At 46.7% G+C, this 17,008-nt stretch overlaps 1 long non-coding RNA gene across 2 annotated transcripts in view; it reads right to left on the reverse strand.

Annotated features, from left to right (window-relative positions):
* Positions 1 to 7,580: 7,580 nt before the first annotated feature.
* The window catches only part of LOC142488422 (uncharacterized), a 28,665-nt gene continuing 19,237 nt past the window's right edge, over positions 7,581 to 17,008 (reverse strand). Inside the window, exons 1-4 of one of the 2 annotated variants that reach the window (XR_012799410.1) lie at positions 12,394 to 13,493; positions 10,724 to 11,480; positions 10,173 to 10,286; positions 7,581 to 8,858 (exon numbers count right to left, since the gene is read on the reverse strand). This is a non-coding gene — a long non-coding RNA (uncharacterized LOC142488422). Of the gene's footprint in view, positions 8,859 to 10,172; positions 10,287 to 10,723; positions 11,481 to 12,393; positions 13,494 to 17,008 lie in introns of those variants that run through there. The other variant, XR_012799411.1, reaches the window with a different exon arrangement.

The raw sequence follows: 17,008 nt of genomic DNA on the forward strand, positions 1-17,008 counted from the left end.
ACACTTTAACTCACCAGTTCCCCCAAATACATTCAAGAGCCTGTTCCCACAGGCTTTTTATGCATCCTCCCCGAGTAAAAAGAAAGGAGTAGCTATCCTAATAAGGAGCAACGTCCCCTTCGCCCTAACTCACACTCAATCAGACCCAGAGGGAAGATTCCTGGTGCTTCGGGGTACTCTAGCAGGTTCACCCATAACATTGGTGAACATATACGCCCCCAATGAAAATCAAACCCAGTTCCTCAAAAAAGTACTGAACTCCCTGGAACAGCAGGCACTCTCTTCCTTAATTATAGGAGGAGACTTTAACATGGTCGCCTCACACACACAAGATAAAACAAAAACTCCAAAAGACCTACCCAATGCAACTCAAGGCACAGCTTACATGATCCAATCACAAAAAAAAGCAAAAAAATTCAGGGAAATAATGGAAGAATTCTGCCTGGTCGATGTGTGGAGATCTCAGCACCAGGGTCAAAGGGATTACACCTTCTTCTCCACCCCTCATCAGTCCTACTCGAGGTTAGACTATTTTCTGGGTACCAATAACATACTCCAGGCTTCCTCCCACTCCAATAATCGGCCCAATTACCTGGTCTGACCACGCACCAGTGGAACTCACCCTCACCCTACCCTTTGTCAAAAACAATCCCTACAAATGGAAGTTGAATGATTCCCTACTCAACTGCCCAGAGACAGAGACAAATATAAGACGCAAACTCTCCTCCTTTTTCCAGATAAACGCAGGTACGGTCTCGGCCCCGGCTATGCTTTGGGAGGCACACAAGGCCTCAATTAGAGGAGAATTAATCTCGATATCGGCCTATAAGAAAAAACAAAAAGCTAAACTCCAAACTGAACTAACAGATAAAATCAAACACCTAGAGCAGCAACACAAAACAACAGCGTCCAAAAAAATACTAAAGCAATTAAACCAAACGCGAGCAGCTCTTAAACAAACACAATTAGAGGAAGTAGAAAGGGCCCTAAGATCGACAAAACAAAAATTCTTTGATAAAGGAAACAAAGCCGATGAGCTTTTAGCCTCGAAACTTAGAGGCATACGGGTAAAGTCACAAATATCCAAAATCCGCACAAAATCAGGGAAAATCACATATGACGAAAAAGAAATAGCACATGAATTTGCTGACTACTACTCTCAACTGTATAACCTACATCCTTGGGGCCAAAATCCGACCCCCTTAGAGACAATCTCGAAATACCTGGAGAAGTGCTCCCTCCCCTCCCTTTCACTGGCCGAACTAGATAAACTAAATAAAGACATTACCCTAGAAGAACTAACCGAAGCCATTAGCTCCTTTGTGTCAGGAAGACAGGCCTCTGACAATACCCGTAAAATAGTGGATATAATCGACCACGTGCATCTCATAGGAACCAATGCAATGATCCTGAGCCTCGACGCGGAAAAAGCGTTCGACAGGATCAGATGGTCCTTCCTAGACCAAACAATGCTGAAGTTTGGTTTTAGTGGTCCCTATTTAGAGGGTGTTAGAGCCCTCTACCAAAACCCCACAGCATATGTAAAAATTTCAGGTGGACTTTCAGACCCAATTACAATCAGAAATGGGACCAGACAGGGCTGCCCGCTATCCCCACTCCTATTTGACCTAACAATTGAACCATTGGCAGCCAAAATTAGACAAGAAAAGGGCATCAAGGGGAATTTCGATCTCCACAAAGGAATACAAAATTTCCCTATTTGCGGACGATGTGAACCTGACCCTCGCTGACCCCCACATCTCCCTCCCGAACCTACAAAAGGTACTCCACCAATTTGGAACAGTCTCTGACTATAAAATAAATATAGACAAGTCAGAAGCACTTAACATATCCCTCCCAAACACAACGTGGAAGCTTTTGCAGTCCAATTATAAATACAAGTGGAGCACCACATACATCAAATACCTAGGTATAAGAATCTCGAGCTCCCATGGATCCCTCTATCAATACAACTACCCCCCCCTATTTGATCAAATTAAAAATGACTTGGAGTCGTGGAAAAAACATCAAATATCATGGTACGGGAGGATAGCCTCCCTCAAAATGAACATCCTACCTCGGCTGTTGTACTATTTCCAAACACTCCCCGTAGTCGTCCCACTAACAGCCATGAAAAAATGTACATGCCCAAATGTTCCAATTTATCTGGAATGACAAGAGACCGAGGGTCCCCAGATCGGTAATGTTATCAGCCAAACTAAGAGGAGGTCTGGGGGTCCCCAATGTGGTCAGGTACTACCTCGCAGCCAAGCTAAAGCAAGCCGTAGTTTGGAATTGCGACCCGGCAGCGGCCCGCTGGCTCGAGATAGAAACACATTACGCAACCCCACTTCCACTTCAGCTACTTCTGTGGTCCCAAGGAGGAAAAGAAGGAGGATCAAGGAGGTTTGATCTAGGAGCAATGAGATGCACGTGGGACTCGTGGCTGAAAAGCAAAGGGAAGTATGGCCTGCTAAACACCCCCTCACAAATCACCCCGATCTTCGGGAACCCGAACTTCCCGCCCGGGTGCTCCAAAAAGCAATTTGCCCAATTTCAGGGGCTTGGAATAAGGCTGGTTGCAGACTTGCTGAAAAATGGAGAGATTCTAACATTTAAGGAGGTACGGGACAAATACCAAGCTCAACACCTCCACCTATTCAAATACCTACAAATTAGACATTTTTTGCTCTCGCTCTCGCAGAACTCCAAATTTCCCCCACCTACCAGATTCGAAACACTATGCAGTAAAAGGCTGATATCAAAGAGGCCTAATCTCTGAGATATATAGGGGGATAGAGTCAGCATCAGAATCCCCGACCCACCACTATATGCACAAATGGTCTGCGGACTTAAATATACAAATTGACAATGAGGAGTGGGGGGATATCTGGGAGATGGCAGCAAAAACCTCAATCTGCACAGTAACAAAGGAGAATATCTACAAAATTCTATTCCAATGGTACCTGACCCCAGCTAGACTGAGCCAGATCTTCCACGGCACCCCAGACCTGTGCTGGAGAGGATGTGGTCAAAAAGTAGACATGGCCCATATTTGGTGGACATGTCCGGAGATTCAGAGGTTCTGGGTTAGGATCCAGACGCTGCTCTATGAGACAACGGGAATTCCTCTCCCCCTAGATCCACTGTCCCTGGTGCTGAGTAAACCCTTTGACGACCTACCCCCACCCATGAGTAGACTGGTCTCTGCAATCTTGACTGCAGCCAGGTGCTCAATAGCAGCAGCCTGGAAGCAGGTCAAAGCCCCTGCAAGAAACACAGTCATAAGGCGGGTGGACGAAGTAATGTCTATGGAAAAATTAACAGCTATGCTGCACAAAAAAATGACACAGTTCTGGAACACATGGGACCCATGGATAGGCCCCCAGGGCTTCAGATAAAGACATAAAGCGCAAACCCTAGTGAAGGGAATAACCCAGATCCCAAAGGTGGGAGACGTAGACGAGCCAAGGAGGACTCCCCCCCCCCGCACCTCACTTCCCTTTCCCACTCTCCAACCCTCCTTCCCCCCCCCCTCTGTCTGTCTACCCTCCTCCACTCCCAGCCCCCCCTCACCCCCCTCCTCCTCCACTCCCTTAACCCCTACTATTAAAAAACAATGTTGGCTAGCATGCACTCAATAAAGTCGAACTTAAACAATTTTATGTTATTGAAAAGTATGTACTCATTCATGTAAATGTCAATGCCAATAAAAAAGATTGATACAAAAGAATAAAATAACAAAAAACTTAAATAGACTCATAAGGACAATAACAATTAAATAAAAAAGCATAAAATATAAAAGTGGATGGGATGTGGAGAGAATAAAATTCTTAGATTAATTAAATTAACTGTAAAATTTCCATAGTAAGGTTACAAATATGACTAGAGAGACAAAAAAAGTGGATAGGATGTAAAGAGAATAAAATTATTTAAATTAAATTAACTAACACCAAATAATATAATATAATCCTGTAATAATAAACATATAATAAATGGAACCTCAACTACCAAGGCAAAGAACAATTTGAATCTTGATAAGGGGGATATACATAATGAATTAGATGTAAATAAATAAACCACACTGAGAAAATTGCCACAGTAAGGATACAATACTACTCATCAAATGTGACTAGAGAGAGACACACATGTATCTCAATGATAGAAACAAATGTATATGAAACACACAGTATTATATAACCTGAGAATGGGCAAAGGAATAATATAGCTTAGAGAAAATGTTTTAGGTCCCATTCTGTAGGAAGAGGTATAGCTTCAATCCCCTCGTGCAGTGACAGGTATAGATTCAATCCCCTCGTGTAGGGACAGGTATAGATTCAATCGCTGAAAAATGAAAGGTGGACAAGTTTCCCAATGTACAATTTGTAAAATGTTTGGAAACTGGGAGCATCTGATTTAGTTTTTTTTTTTTATAACTTGTATTTTATTGGTTTTCAAAGCTCAGAGAAAGTACAACAGGTATCCATTACAGGATCGTGAGTTTTTTTACATTCCATTCATATGATAACTGAGTACAGTGTGTAAACATTGTTTATAACCTAACTGGGTCGGTGGGAAAGAAGGGAAAGGATAGGCAGGGGAAGGGAGGGAGGGGGGGGGGGTGGGTGGGGAGGACGGCCAAGGATCCACTCGAACCTATGTTGCCTAGGTTTTAGCTCCCTGAATCAGGATAGTGTGTTCGATTATATACCTCTCCAACTACTCTACCTGATAGTGACCAAAGATATCATCACAGGAAAACGCATCTGCAATTATTAAAGCATTATTGTGGTTATCTCTACCCCCGGGATGTCTGTCTGGGCTAACCAGGGTGTCCATACTTTTAGAAAATTTTCGCCCGAATCATTAATAAGGCTCGTCAGCTTTTCCATCTGACATACGTACCAAATTTTATTCCGAATTTTGGGGATTGTAGGGAGTGCATTCTGGTTCCAGGATGCTGCGATCGTGCTCCTCATTGCCATTGCGAAGTGGGAAATTAGTTTAAGTTGAACTTTTGCTAGTCCTGGTATTGCTCTGTTCAATAGAAAGAGCCAGGGATCCATTGGAATTTCGAGGCCCAATATCCTCTGTAGCCAATCCTTAATTTTGGTCCATATTGGAACTAAGTGAAGACAAGACCACAGCATGTGTAACAAGTCTGCTGACTCTCCACACTGTCGCGGGCACAATGGTGAGCGTCACAGAATAAATTTCGATAATTTTAGTGGGGTGTGATACCATCTCATCAGGGTCTTATATGCGTTCTACTTTAATGTTATGCAAATCGAACTTTTGGAGGCTGCTGTCACCATCTGTGACCATTTCTCCATGTCTGGGCTCTCACCTAGATCTTTTTCCCAATTTAACATATAGCTTAATTTGCTTGTTACCTTGACAGCTGAGCAGACAACCTCTCTATACATTTGCGATGTGAGTCCTTTTGTTGACGTCTCACTAAGACAGAGCCTTTCAAACGATGTCAATGTAGGGTGAGGGTTAAATTTATTATAGAAAGCTCTGATCTGAAGGTATCTATACAGTTCCGATTGTGGGATATTTTTGTCTGAGTTAATTTGTGCAAATGACAATGTTGTTGTTACCTTCCAGATCTCTAAGTCTTACTATACCTTGTCGTTTCCAAATTGCAAAGTTCGCTCTATCTAAGCCGGGAGCAAAAGATAGATTATCCGAGAGTGGAGTCATCAGGGTGTTTTTGGTAGTTAGATTACATTTAAATTTGGTTGCCTCCCAGATTGATAATTAATTGGTCATTGAGGATAGCGGTGATGGTATAGCTTTCCTAGCTATTTTTGGACTCCAAATTAAGTTGCCTAGCTCCAATGGAGAGCAAGCAGCGCTGTCTAATGCTACCCAACGTCTCAAACCCGGGTTTGTGTGCCATTAAGAGATTTGGCATAATTGTGCCGCCTTGTAGTATGATAACAAGCAAGGTACCACTAGCCCCCCTTCCGCAGTTTGTCTCTGGAGGGTTTGTTCATTCAGTCTTGCTTTTCTGCCGCCCCATATAAATTTGGAGATTGAAGATTGAAGGCTGAGGATCTCGTTCAATCTGAGTGGCACCGGGAGCGCTTGAAATAGATATAGGAGTCGCGGTAGTAAATTCATCTTCACGCTATTGATTTTACCAATCCAAGATATGTTAAATTTTGACCAGCGACCTATATCCTCCCGTAGGGTCCTGATTAACCTGGGGTAATTTGCCCGATACACCGAATTATAATCTTTGGTAATATGTATTCCCAGGTACTTAATCGCTTTATCCTGCCAATTGAAGTTGAAATTAATGGAGATAAGTTTTTCTAATGGTTTTGGTAAATTTATGTTTAGGGCTTCTGATTTAGATTGGTTGATCTTGAACCCTGAGATTTTATTAAATTGACCCAACAACTCAAAGAGATTGGGAAGCGACGTCAAGGGTCTGGACAACACCAGGAGGACATCATCTGCATAAAGAGCTAATTTATGTGTTTGGCTCCCATACTCCAGGCCTGTAATATCCTTATGGTCACGAATCTGAGCCGCTAGCGGCACCATACACAGGGCGAATAAGAGGGGAGATAGGGGACAGCCTTGCCTTGTCCCACTTTTGATCTTGAAGGGGTCTGAAGGGAAGCCCTGGTAGTAGTACTAGTAGTACTAGTAGTAGTAGAGAGCTAAGATGGCTGATGTTATTTTTTCACCAAACCCAAACGCTGCAAGTGTAGCTTTTAAATATGCCCAGTCAATCCTATCGAACGCTTTTTCCGCATCTAGACTCAACACCATTACGGGTACTTGCTGTGCATTGGCTATCTCTACCAGATCAATGATTCGTCGGGTGTTGTCTGCTGATTGTCTATCTCTTATGAAACCGACTTGATCTTGGTGTATGAGTCTAGGTAGGATTTGACTTAGTCTATTGGCAATCAATTTAGAGTAGATTAGCTGATAAACCCGGCGTTGCCCGTGATTGCTGGGGCGGGGGGCGTGGAGGGGTGGGGAAGGGCAGGGAGGGGGGCGAAGGGCAGGGAGAGATTTTGATATCCATGTTTATGAGCGAGATAGGTCTAAACTCTTACAATCCAATGGGTCTTTTCCTTGTTTATAAATTAGTGATATGGACGCCTGCAACATTTGTTCCGGGAAAGTGGCTCCCTCCAGTACCGCATTGAACATACACAATAGATGTGGGGCTAGTAGTTTTATATACTTTTTGTAGTACAGGCCTGAGTACCAGTCTGGGCCTGGGGCTTTAGATACCTTCAGGTTTTCGATCACTTGCGTGATTTCCTCCATAGTGAACTCCCCCCCAAAACACTACGCTCCCCATCTGTCAATTTTGCTAGGTTTGAGCCCGTTAGAAAATTCTTCAGAGCTCTTTAAGTACTATGGGTTTGTGCCACTTTCTCTCCGTTATATAAATTTATATAACTGATCTAGTTTTTTAATAGAACGAATGTGCTCCATAACTCTGACCTTCACTGGTCTGATTGTCCGCCCAACGAATCCTCGACCACAACCGCAGGTTAAGTAATAAATCACAAAATTACAATGAATAAAAACTGGAATTGTGTGTGTTTTCTGTGTACAATATCAACAGATTTTATAGGATTGGCATAGCAACAAATACACATTTACCACATTTGAAAACAAAAAACAAAACGTGTATTAAATTCGATTCATTAACACGGTCTGACCTGGAAGAAAATAAACTAGGTGAAAGATAGTTTGCCAAGGATTTAGCCTTTCTAAATGCAAATTTTTGGTCCTTGTTCAATTGGCTCTAAGGTCTTACTCCAAGGTGAGCACTTCCCAATGTTTCTGGATGATTGAGCGGATTTGATCTATGCCGTGTAATAAACAGCGGATTGGACCCTTCGGGAGTGCCCTGGTCTCCTTGATTTAAACCCCCTGCCAGTCGAACCATAAGACAGTAACTCAGCATGAGTACAGAGTTTGGCATTCATGTAAGCCTCCTCTGTATCCCCTGTTCTGCAGTCCCTGACAGAAAATCTGTTTGCCAATTTGGTGGCCTGTTGATCAATAGAATCCTCGTTAGAGCAAAGCCGCCTTAGGCAGAGGAATTGGCCCTTGGGTATACCACAGATGAGTGACCTGAGGTGATTGCTACCCGCTTTAAGAAAGGTATTCCTGGAATTTTGTTTCCTATAAATGTCAGTCTGTATGTCTCCTGTAATGTCAATAAAGAAAGTGATATCTAAATAATTAATGTGATTAATATGGGGTTCATAATTAAAGTTAAGATTCAACATATTGGAATTAAGTGTATTAATGAAAGTGTCCAGTGAATGTGAATCCCCTTCCCAAATCATAATCAGGTCATCAATATAACGCTTGTAAAAATAATATGATGCCGAAAAGGATTAGAATCACCAAAAATAAATGTGGATTCCCAGAGACCCATAAAAAGATTAGCATACGACGGGGCAAAGGAGGTACCCATAGCCGTACCCCGTGTCTGCAAGAAACTGTGACTCAAATAAAAAATAATTGTGAGTCAATAAAAATGTGATGGAATCTAAAAGAAAAGTGCGAAGTGAAATAGATAATGAGGAGGCCTGAAGGAAAAATGGAGTAGCCTTAATACCCTGGTCATGATCAATGATGGAGGATAACGACATAACGTCCATCGTAACCCATCTATAGTTCTTATGCCATTTAACAGCTTTTATATCTCATAACAAACCTGGAGAGTCTCTCAAAAGCATGGTAAAAGTTTAACTATCGGTTGTAACAAACCATCAACATATCGCGACAAACCATCTCCCAAAGATCCAATGCTAGCCACAATGGGCCGCCTTACTCTTTAATCTCCAGGACAACCACTGGGAAACCTGGCAACAAGAAAAGGAAAATCCATCATGTAAAGCTGGGAGTGGGGGCACTTCTTGTGATATCACCTCCTCTGATATTGGTATAATATAATACCTCTTGTAAAGAAATATATTACTAGCCCTTATGGCAGACAAAGAGTTGGAGATATATTATCTTCTTACCTGCTGGTGGTCATGTGATAGAAAACAAAGACGCTCCAAGAAGGAGGTGCTGACAATAAATGCGCTAAATAATCTTAACTTAATAAAGTGAAAAATGTGATAAATACTGTGACGTAGTCCCAGGATATTAGGTCGTTTTCTGCCCGATTTAGGTCAGAAAGTGCAGGAATAGTGCAAAAGGATCCATCCCACAGCTTCATATTTACTCAGGCAGGTGGATGGAAAGACCAGGCCACAGTTTACAATAGCTCTAGTTCTCCCTCACCTGCTCTCCTAATTACAGAAACAGGTATACAGACATACCCTGCATTAAGGACACTCACTGTAAGTACACTCGCGAGTAAGTACATATCGCCCAATAGGCAAACGGCAGCTCACGCATGCGCTTGTCATCACGTCCTGACCAGCAATACCGGCTCCCTACGTGTACCGAAGCTGTGCGCAAGCGGGGAGACTATAGAGCCTGTTACAAATGCATTATTTACATCAGTTATGCATGTATATAACGATTGCAGTACAGAACATGCATCGATAAGTGGGAAAAGGTAGTGCTTCACTTTAAGTACATTTTCGCTTTACATACATGCTCCGGTCCCATTGCATACGTGTATATACAGGTATGCCGCTGTATATGGCAGCTAGCCGAGCTGCTTCATTCTCTCTTCTAGAGCCTGGGGGGGCTGGGGGCACGCTGCTCCCCTGTATCCAGTTCAGGGAGGACGCCCCCATCATCACTTTCACTGTCTGGAAGAATTGCCTGGACTCTTGGGACGCTGTCCCCATCTATCAGTTAAGCTAGGTCTAAAGACTGTGGCTATTATTGCGTATCTAATGACCCTAAATGAGAGGGTATTGTTTAAGCCGGGGAACCAGGTTAGTTAGGGAAGGGTCCCTTGAATTTGTTTTCCCAAATGCATTTTATTGCATCTATTGATGGTCCGATACCCATAACTCTGCATTTCCAACCTTTATACGTGTCTGAGAGCCATATTGCACTTCTAACCCTGCTGCATGTGGCTTGTCCCAGAACACCCAGCAGGCCTGGGGACTTCCTATGAGAGGCAATTAACCATGAATATTCACTAAATGTGACCATGCTCCTTGTAACAAGATAACATCCCTTTGTGCAGACAAAGGGGAAAAGGTACTCACCAGAGACAGGAAATGGAACAGTTTCTCTCTTTATTGGGGTCAGATGTTCCTCAATGTTCGCCTCTTTTTTCCCTGATTTAATCTGTAATCTCTTCAGCACAACCACTGGGAAACCTGGCAATAAGAAAAGGGAAACCCATCATGTAAAGCTGGGAGTGGGGGCGCTTCTTGTGATTTCAGTATAAAGAAATAATCTATGCTGATTCCTATCGGGAAGGGGTGAAGTGATTAATTTTACTTTATTAACCCTTTGAGTGCTGAAGAAGTTTTTACCCCCAAGTGCTGAAAACATTTTGGAGCTACCAATGTTCAAACCTCAATAACAATAATATTCCCAATATAACTTTAGACAAATATTTTTTTTTATTAGAAATGTATTACTAGCCCTTCTGGCAGAAAATGACAGAGGTGAAGATATATTATCTTCTTACCGGCGGGTGTTTCTATTAGAAAACAAAATGAGTTTGGGTGTTTGACTCGCATAACTGCCAAATAATCAGATATTCCCTCCTTGCATATTCCAAAGACACCAAAATATCTCCTCTACTCACTTAACAAGCGTGGATCCATGCTGGCAGTGGGCAGTGCTGCTCTGGAGGGGCTGGCAGTGGGCAGTGCTGCTCTGGAGGGGCTGGCAGTGGGCAGTGCTGCTCTGGAGGGGCTGGCAGTGTGCAGTGCTGCTCTGGAGGTGCTGGCAGTGTGCAGTGCTGCTCTGGAGGTGCTGGCAGTGTGCAGTGCTGCTCTGGAGGTGCTGGCAGGGGGCAGTGCTGCTCTGGAGGTGCTGGCAGGGGGCAGTGCTGCTCTGGAGGTGCTGGCAGGGGGCAGTGCTGCTCTGGAGGTGCTGGCAGGGGGCAGTGCTGCTCTGGAGGTGCTGGCAGGGGGCAGTGCTGCTCTGGAGGTGATGGCAGGGGGCAGTGCTGCTCAGGAGGTGCTGGCAGTGGGCAGTGCTGCTCTGGAGGTGCTGGCAGTGGGCAGTGCTGCTCTGGAGGTGCTGGCAGTGGGCAGTGCTGCTCTGGAGGTGCTGGCAGTGGGCAGTGCTGCTTTGGAGGTGCTGGCAGTGGGCAGTGCCGCTCTGGAGGTGCTGGCAGTGGGCAGCGCTGATCTGGAGGTGCTGGCAGTGGGCAGCGCTGCTCTGGAGGTGCTGGCAGTGGGCAGTGCTGCTCTGGAGGTGCTGGCAGTGGGCAGTGCTGCTCTGGAGGTGCTGGCAGTGGGCAGTGCTGCTCTGGAGGTGCTGGCAGTGGGCAGCGCTGCTCTGGAGGCGCTGACCGGAGGTTACTTAATCTATATGTGTTGGATTTTATAATGTGCCTGTATATAAAACAGAATTGGAATGATCATTTTTTTGGACAAATATACAGCATTTATTATCAGGTCTTTCACACCTAAATCATTAACCCCAAAGGAGTCGGAGAAGACAGGGGCACCAAAAACACAAATGGTCCATCCGCAAACAGAAACCTCATTTCAAACACTGCAAAACTTTAATGGCTCAGAATTGTGTCACAATATAACCATCTAGAAAAGTATAAAGAGAGTCGGAGATTAACAGCCAAAAGACCAGTCAAGTCCTCATAGTGTAACATAGTAACATACTGTACAGTTCCATAGTATAAATAAAAAGCAGTTACAGTACGAGTGAGACTTTGATAAATGCTCCCTGTCACGTACGACCCCCTGCTAGCACGCGACCTGCATACGGGACAAGGGTTAATACAGACGCTCGCAAGCGCACCCACTCTTCACCCACTCAGGGGTCCCTGTGCCCCGCTGTCTTGCACTTTCTTGTTGGATATATCTCCCTCCGCCTCGCTCTCTCTTTCCTCTGCGGCCTGTCCCTGTGCCTAGCCTTGCTCTTTCTTGCTGGATATATCTTCCCCGTCTCACTCTCTTCCCTCTGCGGCCTGGCCCTGTGCCTCGCTGTCTTGCTTTTTCTTGCTGTAGATATCTCTCCCAGCCTCACCCTCTCTTCCCTCGGCTGACTGTCCCTGTGCCTCGCGGTCTTGCTGTATATCTCTCTCACAGACTTGCTCTTTTCTGCCTCGGCAGACTGTCCCTGTGCCTCGTAGTCCTGATTTATATGTCTCTCCCAGGCTCTCTCTCCATGTCCCTGGTGGACGGTCTGGTTGGTGTTGAGGGATTGTACGGGGAGGCTCCCACACCCCCCCACTCTGGTGCGACACCTGTCAGTCACCCTTTCCCAGTACCCAGCGTGCGTTAGTACCTGGAACTGTTCGGCGGGTCCCTGAGCTGGTTGGGTCACAGCGGTCTCATAGTAGGTAACCATCTTTCCAAGATCATTACCTAGCAACACATTAGCAGGAATATCATTCATTACTCCCACCTCCCGAACTCCCTGCACAGTACCCCAATTCAAGTATACCTTTGCCACAGGCTGTCACGGTAGCTTATGACAAGATATAATGAACACCAAATATCTGGGTTGAACTGAACGAGGCTTAGATATAATAAAATATAATTTATTCCTTAAATAAGGTGAACACATCAATATAGTACAATCAACAGACAAGAGGGTAACACTTACTCAGGGTTGGGGGATGGAGAAGTATCCAATAGCAATTCTCCAACAGTCCAGTGACTTTCAAGATGGAATCAGAAGCATAACTCCAACCGTACTCCAGCAGTCCAGTGACATTCAATATGGTATCAGAAGCTCAACTAACAACTGTAGGGTTGACACAGTTTATATACCTGTGCAACCCTATTCTTAACATTGAACACAGCCTATTGGTGAACAATTATCTAACGTGGAGACTAACAGACTAACACATGCCCTCATGTAACAATTAGACTGCCAGAGTTTGTTGATTGACTAATACTTAATCCCTAGACATTGGGTAACAATCAAGGCAGTTACTTTTTGATCACCGTGCTTAGGCCACTCAGCCGTTTGCCCTTCAGGACTTATTAGCCTAGCAGATGGCGTCTGCATTTTCAGAACAGATCTAAAATAAAATACATATACACTTTAATATCTACACATATTAATATTAAGTGCCATTCTGGTGGACTCAGTGGGTCGACCTTTGCCAGTTTTTAATGCCTACAGTGACTCCACATATTGGCCAAATATGAACTCTCTGCGACCTCCCGAACTGGAGATACAGAAATGCACTTTAAAACATTAAAATACATGCTTATAATGAAAACATGGGAACAGGGGAACATACATTTTCAAGGTATAACAAGGTGCAAACCTCATCCCTGGACCGCAGTCCAGTTAACCCCTTGTCTCTCTGGTGAGGTCAGGGGATGGCCATATGGGGTGCAACCCCTTTAATACCGGGCCACCCCCTTTCTCCCTCTACACCTCCCCTTCTTAATGGGTGACCTGCGGCCCACTGGCCAAAACGGGGAGTGGGGCACTGCTGGCACCCTTAACGAACTCAGTCTCAGAGGGATAGTCCTGACGTGAAAGTCCATCAGCATTGCTGTTTTCACTACCCTTTTTGTGCTGAATGGTAAATTCAAACTCTTGCAAGGCCAAGCTCCACCTTAGCAACTTGGCATTCTCCCCTGATGCCCTCTGCAGCCAACTCAGGAGTTTGTGGTCTGTGAGGACCGTGAAAGCCCTTCCATACACATAGGGCTGGAGTTTTTTGAGTGCCCACACAATGGCCAAGCACTCTTTCTCAATGGTGGCATAGGCCACCTCTCTGGGAAGTAGTTTTCGGCTGAGGTACACCACAGGGTGCTCTCTACCGTCGTCCCCCACTTGGCTCAACACAGCCCCAATGCCATAGTCCGAGGCATCAGTCTGTATGAGGAAATGTTTGGTATAGTCTGGGGCAGCCAGTATGGGGGCCCCAGCAAGCGCAGTTTTCAGTGCCTGGAAAGCAGTTTCACAGGCAGGAGTCCAGGTGATAAGCACAGGCAGTTGCTTCTTAGTCAAATGAGTCAGGGGTTTGGCCACGGCGCTGTACTGTGGGACTAACTTCCTATAGTACCCTGCGGTGCCCCAAAATGCCATGACCTGTTTCTTGGTTTTTGGAACAGGCCACTGAACTATGGCTTCTACCTTGGCTGGCTCTGGTTTGAGGTGCCCTCCACCCATCCATCCCTACCATACACTTAGTGGGTTTCAAGATAAGCCCAGCCTCCCTGATCCTATCTAGCGCCGCAGCTACATGTCCTAAATGGGAGTCCCAGGAATTAGTAAAGACAGCAATGTCATCTAAGTAAGCCCTGGCATAGCTCTGCATCCCTTCCAGTAACCTATTGACCAGGCGTTGGAAGGTAGCCGGGGCATTCTTCATCCAAAATGGCATCACCAAAAACTCATAGAGGCCACTTGGAGTGATGAATGCTGACTTCTCCCTAGCCTCCAGGGTCAGTGGGATTTGCCAATAGCCTTTGCTCAAATCCATAGTGGTCAGATACTTTGCCCCCACGAGTTCATCTAGTAACTCATCCATGTGGGGCATGGGATAGGCATTTGACACCGTCCCAGCGTTGAGCAAGCGGTAGTCCACACAAAACCGGGTGGTCTTGTCCTTCTTAGGAACTAGGACTACCGGGCTTGCCCAAGGACTCTGGGACGGAGTAATAACCCCTAGGGTCAGCATCTCCTCTATCTCCCTTTCCATACTGGCCATGACCTCTGCTGACACTCTATAAGCGTGCTTATGCAGAGGCTGCAGGTCCCCTGTGAGCACTGGGTGTTTTGTGAGATGTGTGGTCCCTAGCATGTCAGTGAAGAGGGCCCCATACTTAGCTAGTATGTCTCTGGCTTCTCCCTTCTGCCTAGCACTCAACTGTGCCCCTATCTCCACCTGCTCCACAGTGTTTCCCTGCCTGCTAGAAATCATAAGGGGTCCTACAAGATCCATCGCTACTTTCTGGAAAGGTTCCCCTATTATCGGTAGGGGTTTCAGGGGGGTGCCTTCATACGGTCGCCCGCCTTACCCACTCGCTGGCAGGCATCACAAGAGCGGCAGAAATTGCCCACATCTCGAGATGCCCCCGGCCAGTAGTAACGCTGTAATAACCGGGCTCGCGTTCTGTTGACCCCCTGATGTCCCGCTAACGGAATAGAGTGAGCTATCCGTAACAGTTGCTGTCAGTACCCCTGGGGCACTACTAGCTGTCGCTTACCGGTCAATCCCTCCTCTATCCCTGGGTTCCCTTCTTCTCTATACAGGAGTCCCTTATGCCATAGGCAGCGCTCAGTGCCCTCCCCTGCCTGAGATTCGGACGCCCGAAGTCTCACGCCGGCCAGGGTAGGGTCTGTCTTCACTGCCTCCCTAAACTGGGCTCCTAATTCTGGCCACCCCCCAGTTATGTCATTGTCCGGAGAATGGGGAAGGGTGAGGGGAAACAGTAAGTCAGTCTATGGTTGCAACTGATCCTGGCTTACCTCCCCGGGCTCCTCTGCGCCCTCCGCTAACGTTGGTCCCAAAGGCTGGGGGACTGGCGCCACCGCCATTGCCGCTGTCTGGCTCCGGGTAACCGCCGCCACTGCAGCGGGTTTGGACACTCAGTCGTAGGTGCAGGTCATTGGACCCAGATCGTTGCCAAGAAGAACATCGGCATCCAAACCGGGTAAAACCCCCACCTCCCGCACACCCTGGCCCTCCCCCAATCCAAAAAGATTCTGGCCACTTGCAGGAAACGTGGCTCTCCGTCGGCCACAGTGATCTGTATCCCAGGGCCTGGGATCAATTCCTCTGGCCGGACCATATCAGGTCGAACCAGGGTCACTGCAGCTCCTGAATCCAGCAAGCCGCCTGCTTGCCGGTCACCGACTGTGACCGGGGTGAGATGTCTGCTCCGGCCATCCGTCTGCTGCAGGTCCGCGCTGAGATGTCCTCCGCTCCTGGCTGTAGGCACCGATGAAACCGGGACAGGTGTGGCATGGGACGCCTCGCTGGGAGTTGGTTCCATGACCGGTCCAGAGTCTGTAGTGGAAGCCACCCGCACGCGGGCTACCGGCTTCGCAGCTGGGGTGCGTTGCCCCCGATGGGGTCCGCCGGAACGCAGGGGTTCCGGGCAATCTGGTCTGATGTGACCAGGGCGGTTGCAGTTGTAGCACCGGCGCTTATGCCGGAGCTCCCCCTCCTTCGGTGGACTGCTGCCCGCAGGCGGCCTGAGTCCATTGGGGGGTATTGGCAGACTTTCTGGCCGGTGCCGCCGCCGCCGCCACCGCCGCCTTGGCTACTGTTTTGGTGGTCATCAGGGCTCGGCTGGCCACATAGTCATCTGCAAGCCTCGCCGCCTGCTGGTAAGTCTTGGGCTTCTAGTCATACACCCAAGCCCTCACCGACGGCGGGCACTGCTCCATGAGCTGCTCCTGAAAGATGAGGTCCAGCAGGCGTTGGTAAGTCCGTGCCTCATAGCCCTCCACACAGCGTATCCCGTATAAAGCCATGCATGTCACGTAGGTAACATAGGACTCTTGGGGCTGCCTCTCCTCCTGCCGGAATTTACCCCGGTAGGCTTCAGGAGTAAAACCATACTGAAACAATAACAGTTCTTTCAGGTGTTCGTAGTCATCAGCATACTCATCTGGAAGCGCCCTCATCGTCTGCTTAGCCAAGCCGGACAGTAAGGGGTCCAAACGTGCAACCCTATGCTGGGAAGCACTTTGTACCGCCGACACTGTGTCTCAAAGTTCTTTAAAAAACTGTCGATCTGATCAGTACCTTCCACGAACTTGGTGAGACTGTGTTGATCCAGTTTAAGTTCATCGTTGTTGGGTTGGACAGGGGGGCAATAAGTGGGTCTGTTCACTGCCATAGTGATAAACTGCAGCCGCTCCTCCGGTGTCCCTCTGTCTCCCCATGCAGTAATCAGTGCCAACATTTCAGGGGTGAACGGAC

The sequence above is a fragment of the Ascaphus truei genome, chromosome 2, assembly GCF_040206685.1.
Source record: "Ascaphus truei isolate aAscTru1 chromosome 2, aAscTru1.hap1, whole genome shotgun sequence".
Taxonomy (NCBI): Eukaryota; Metazoa; Chordata; class Amphibia; order Anura; family Ascaphidae; genus Ascaphus; species Ascaphus truei.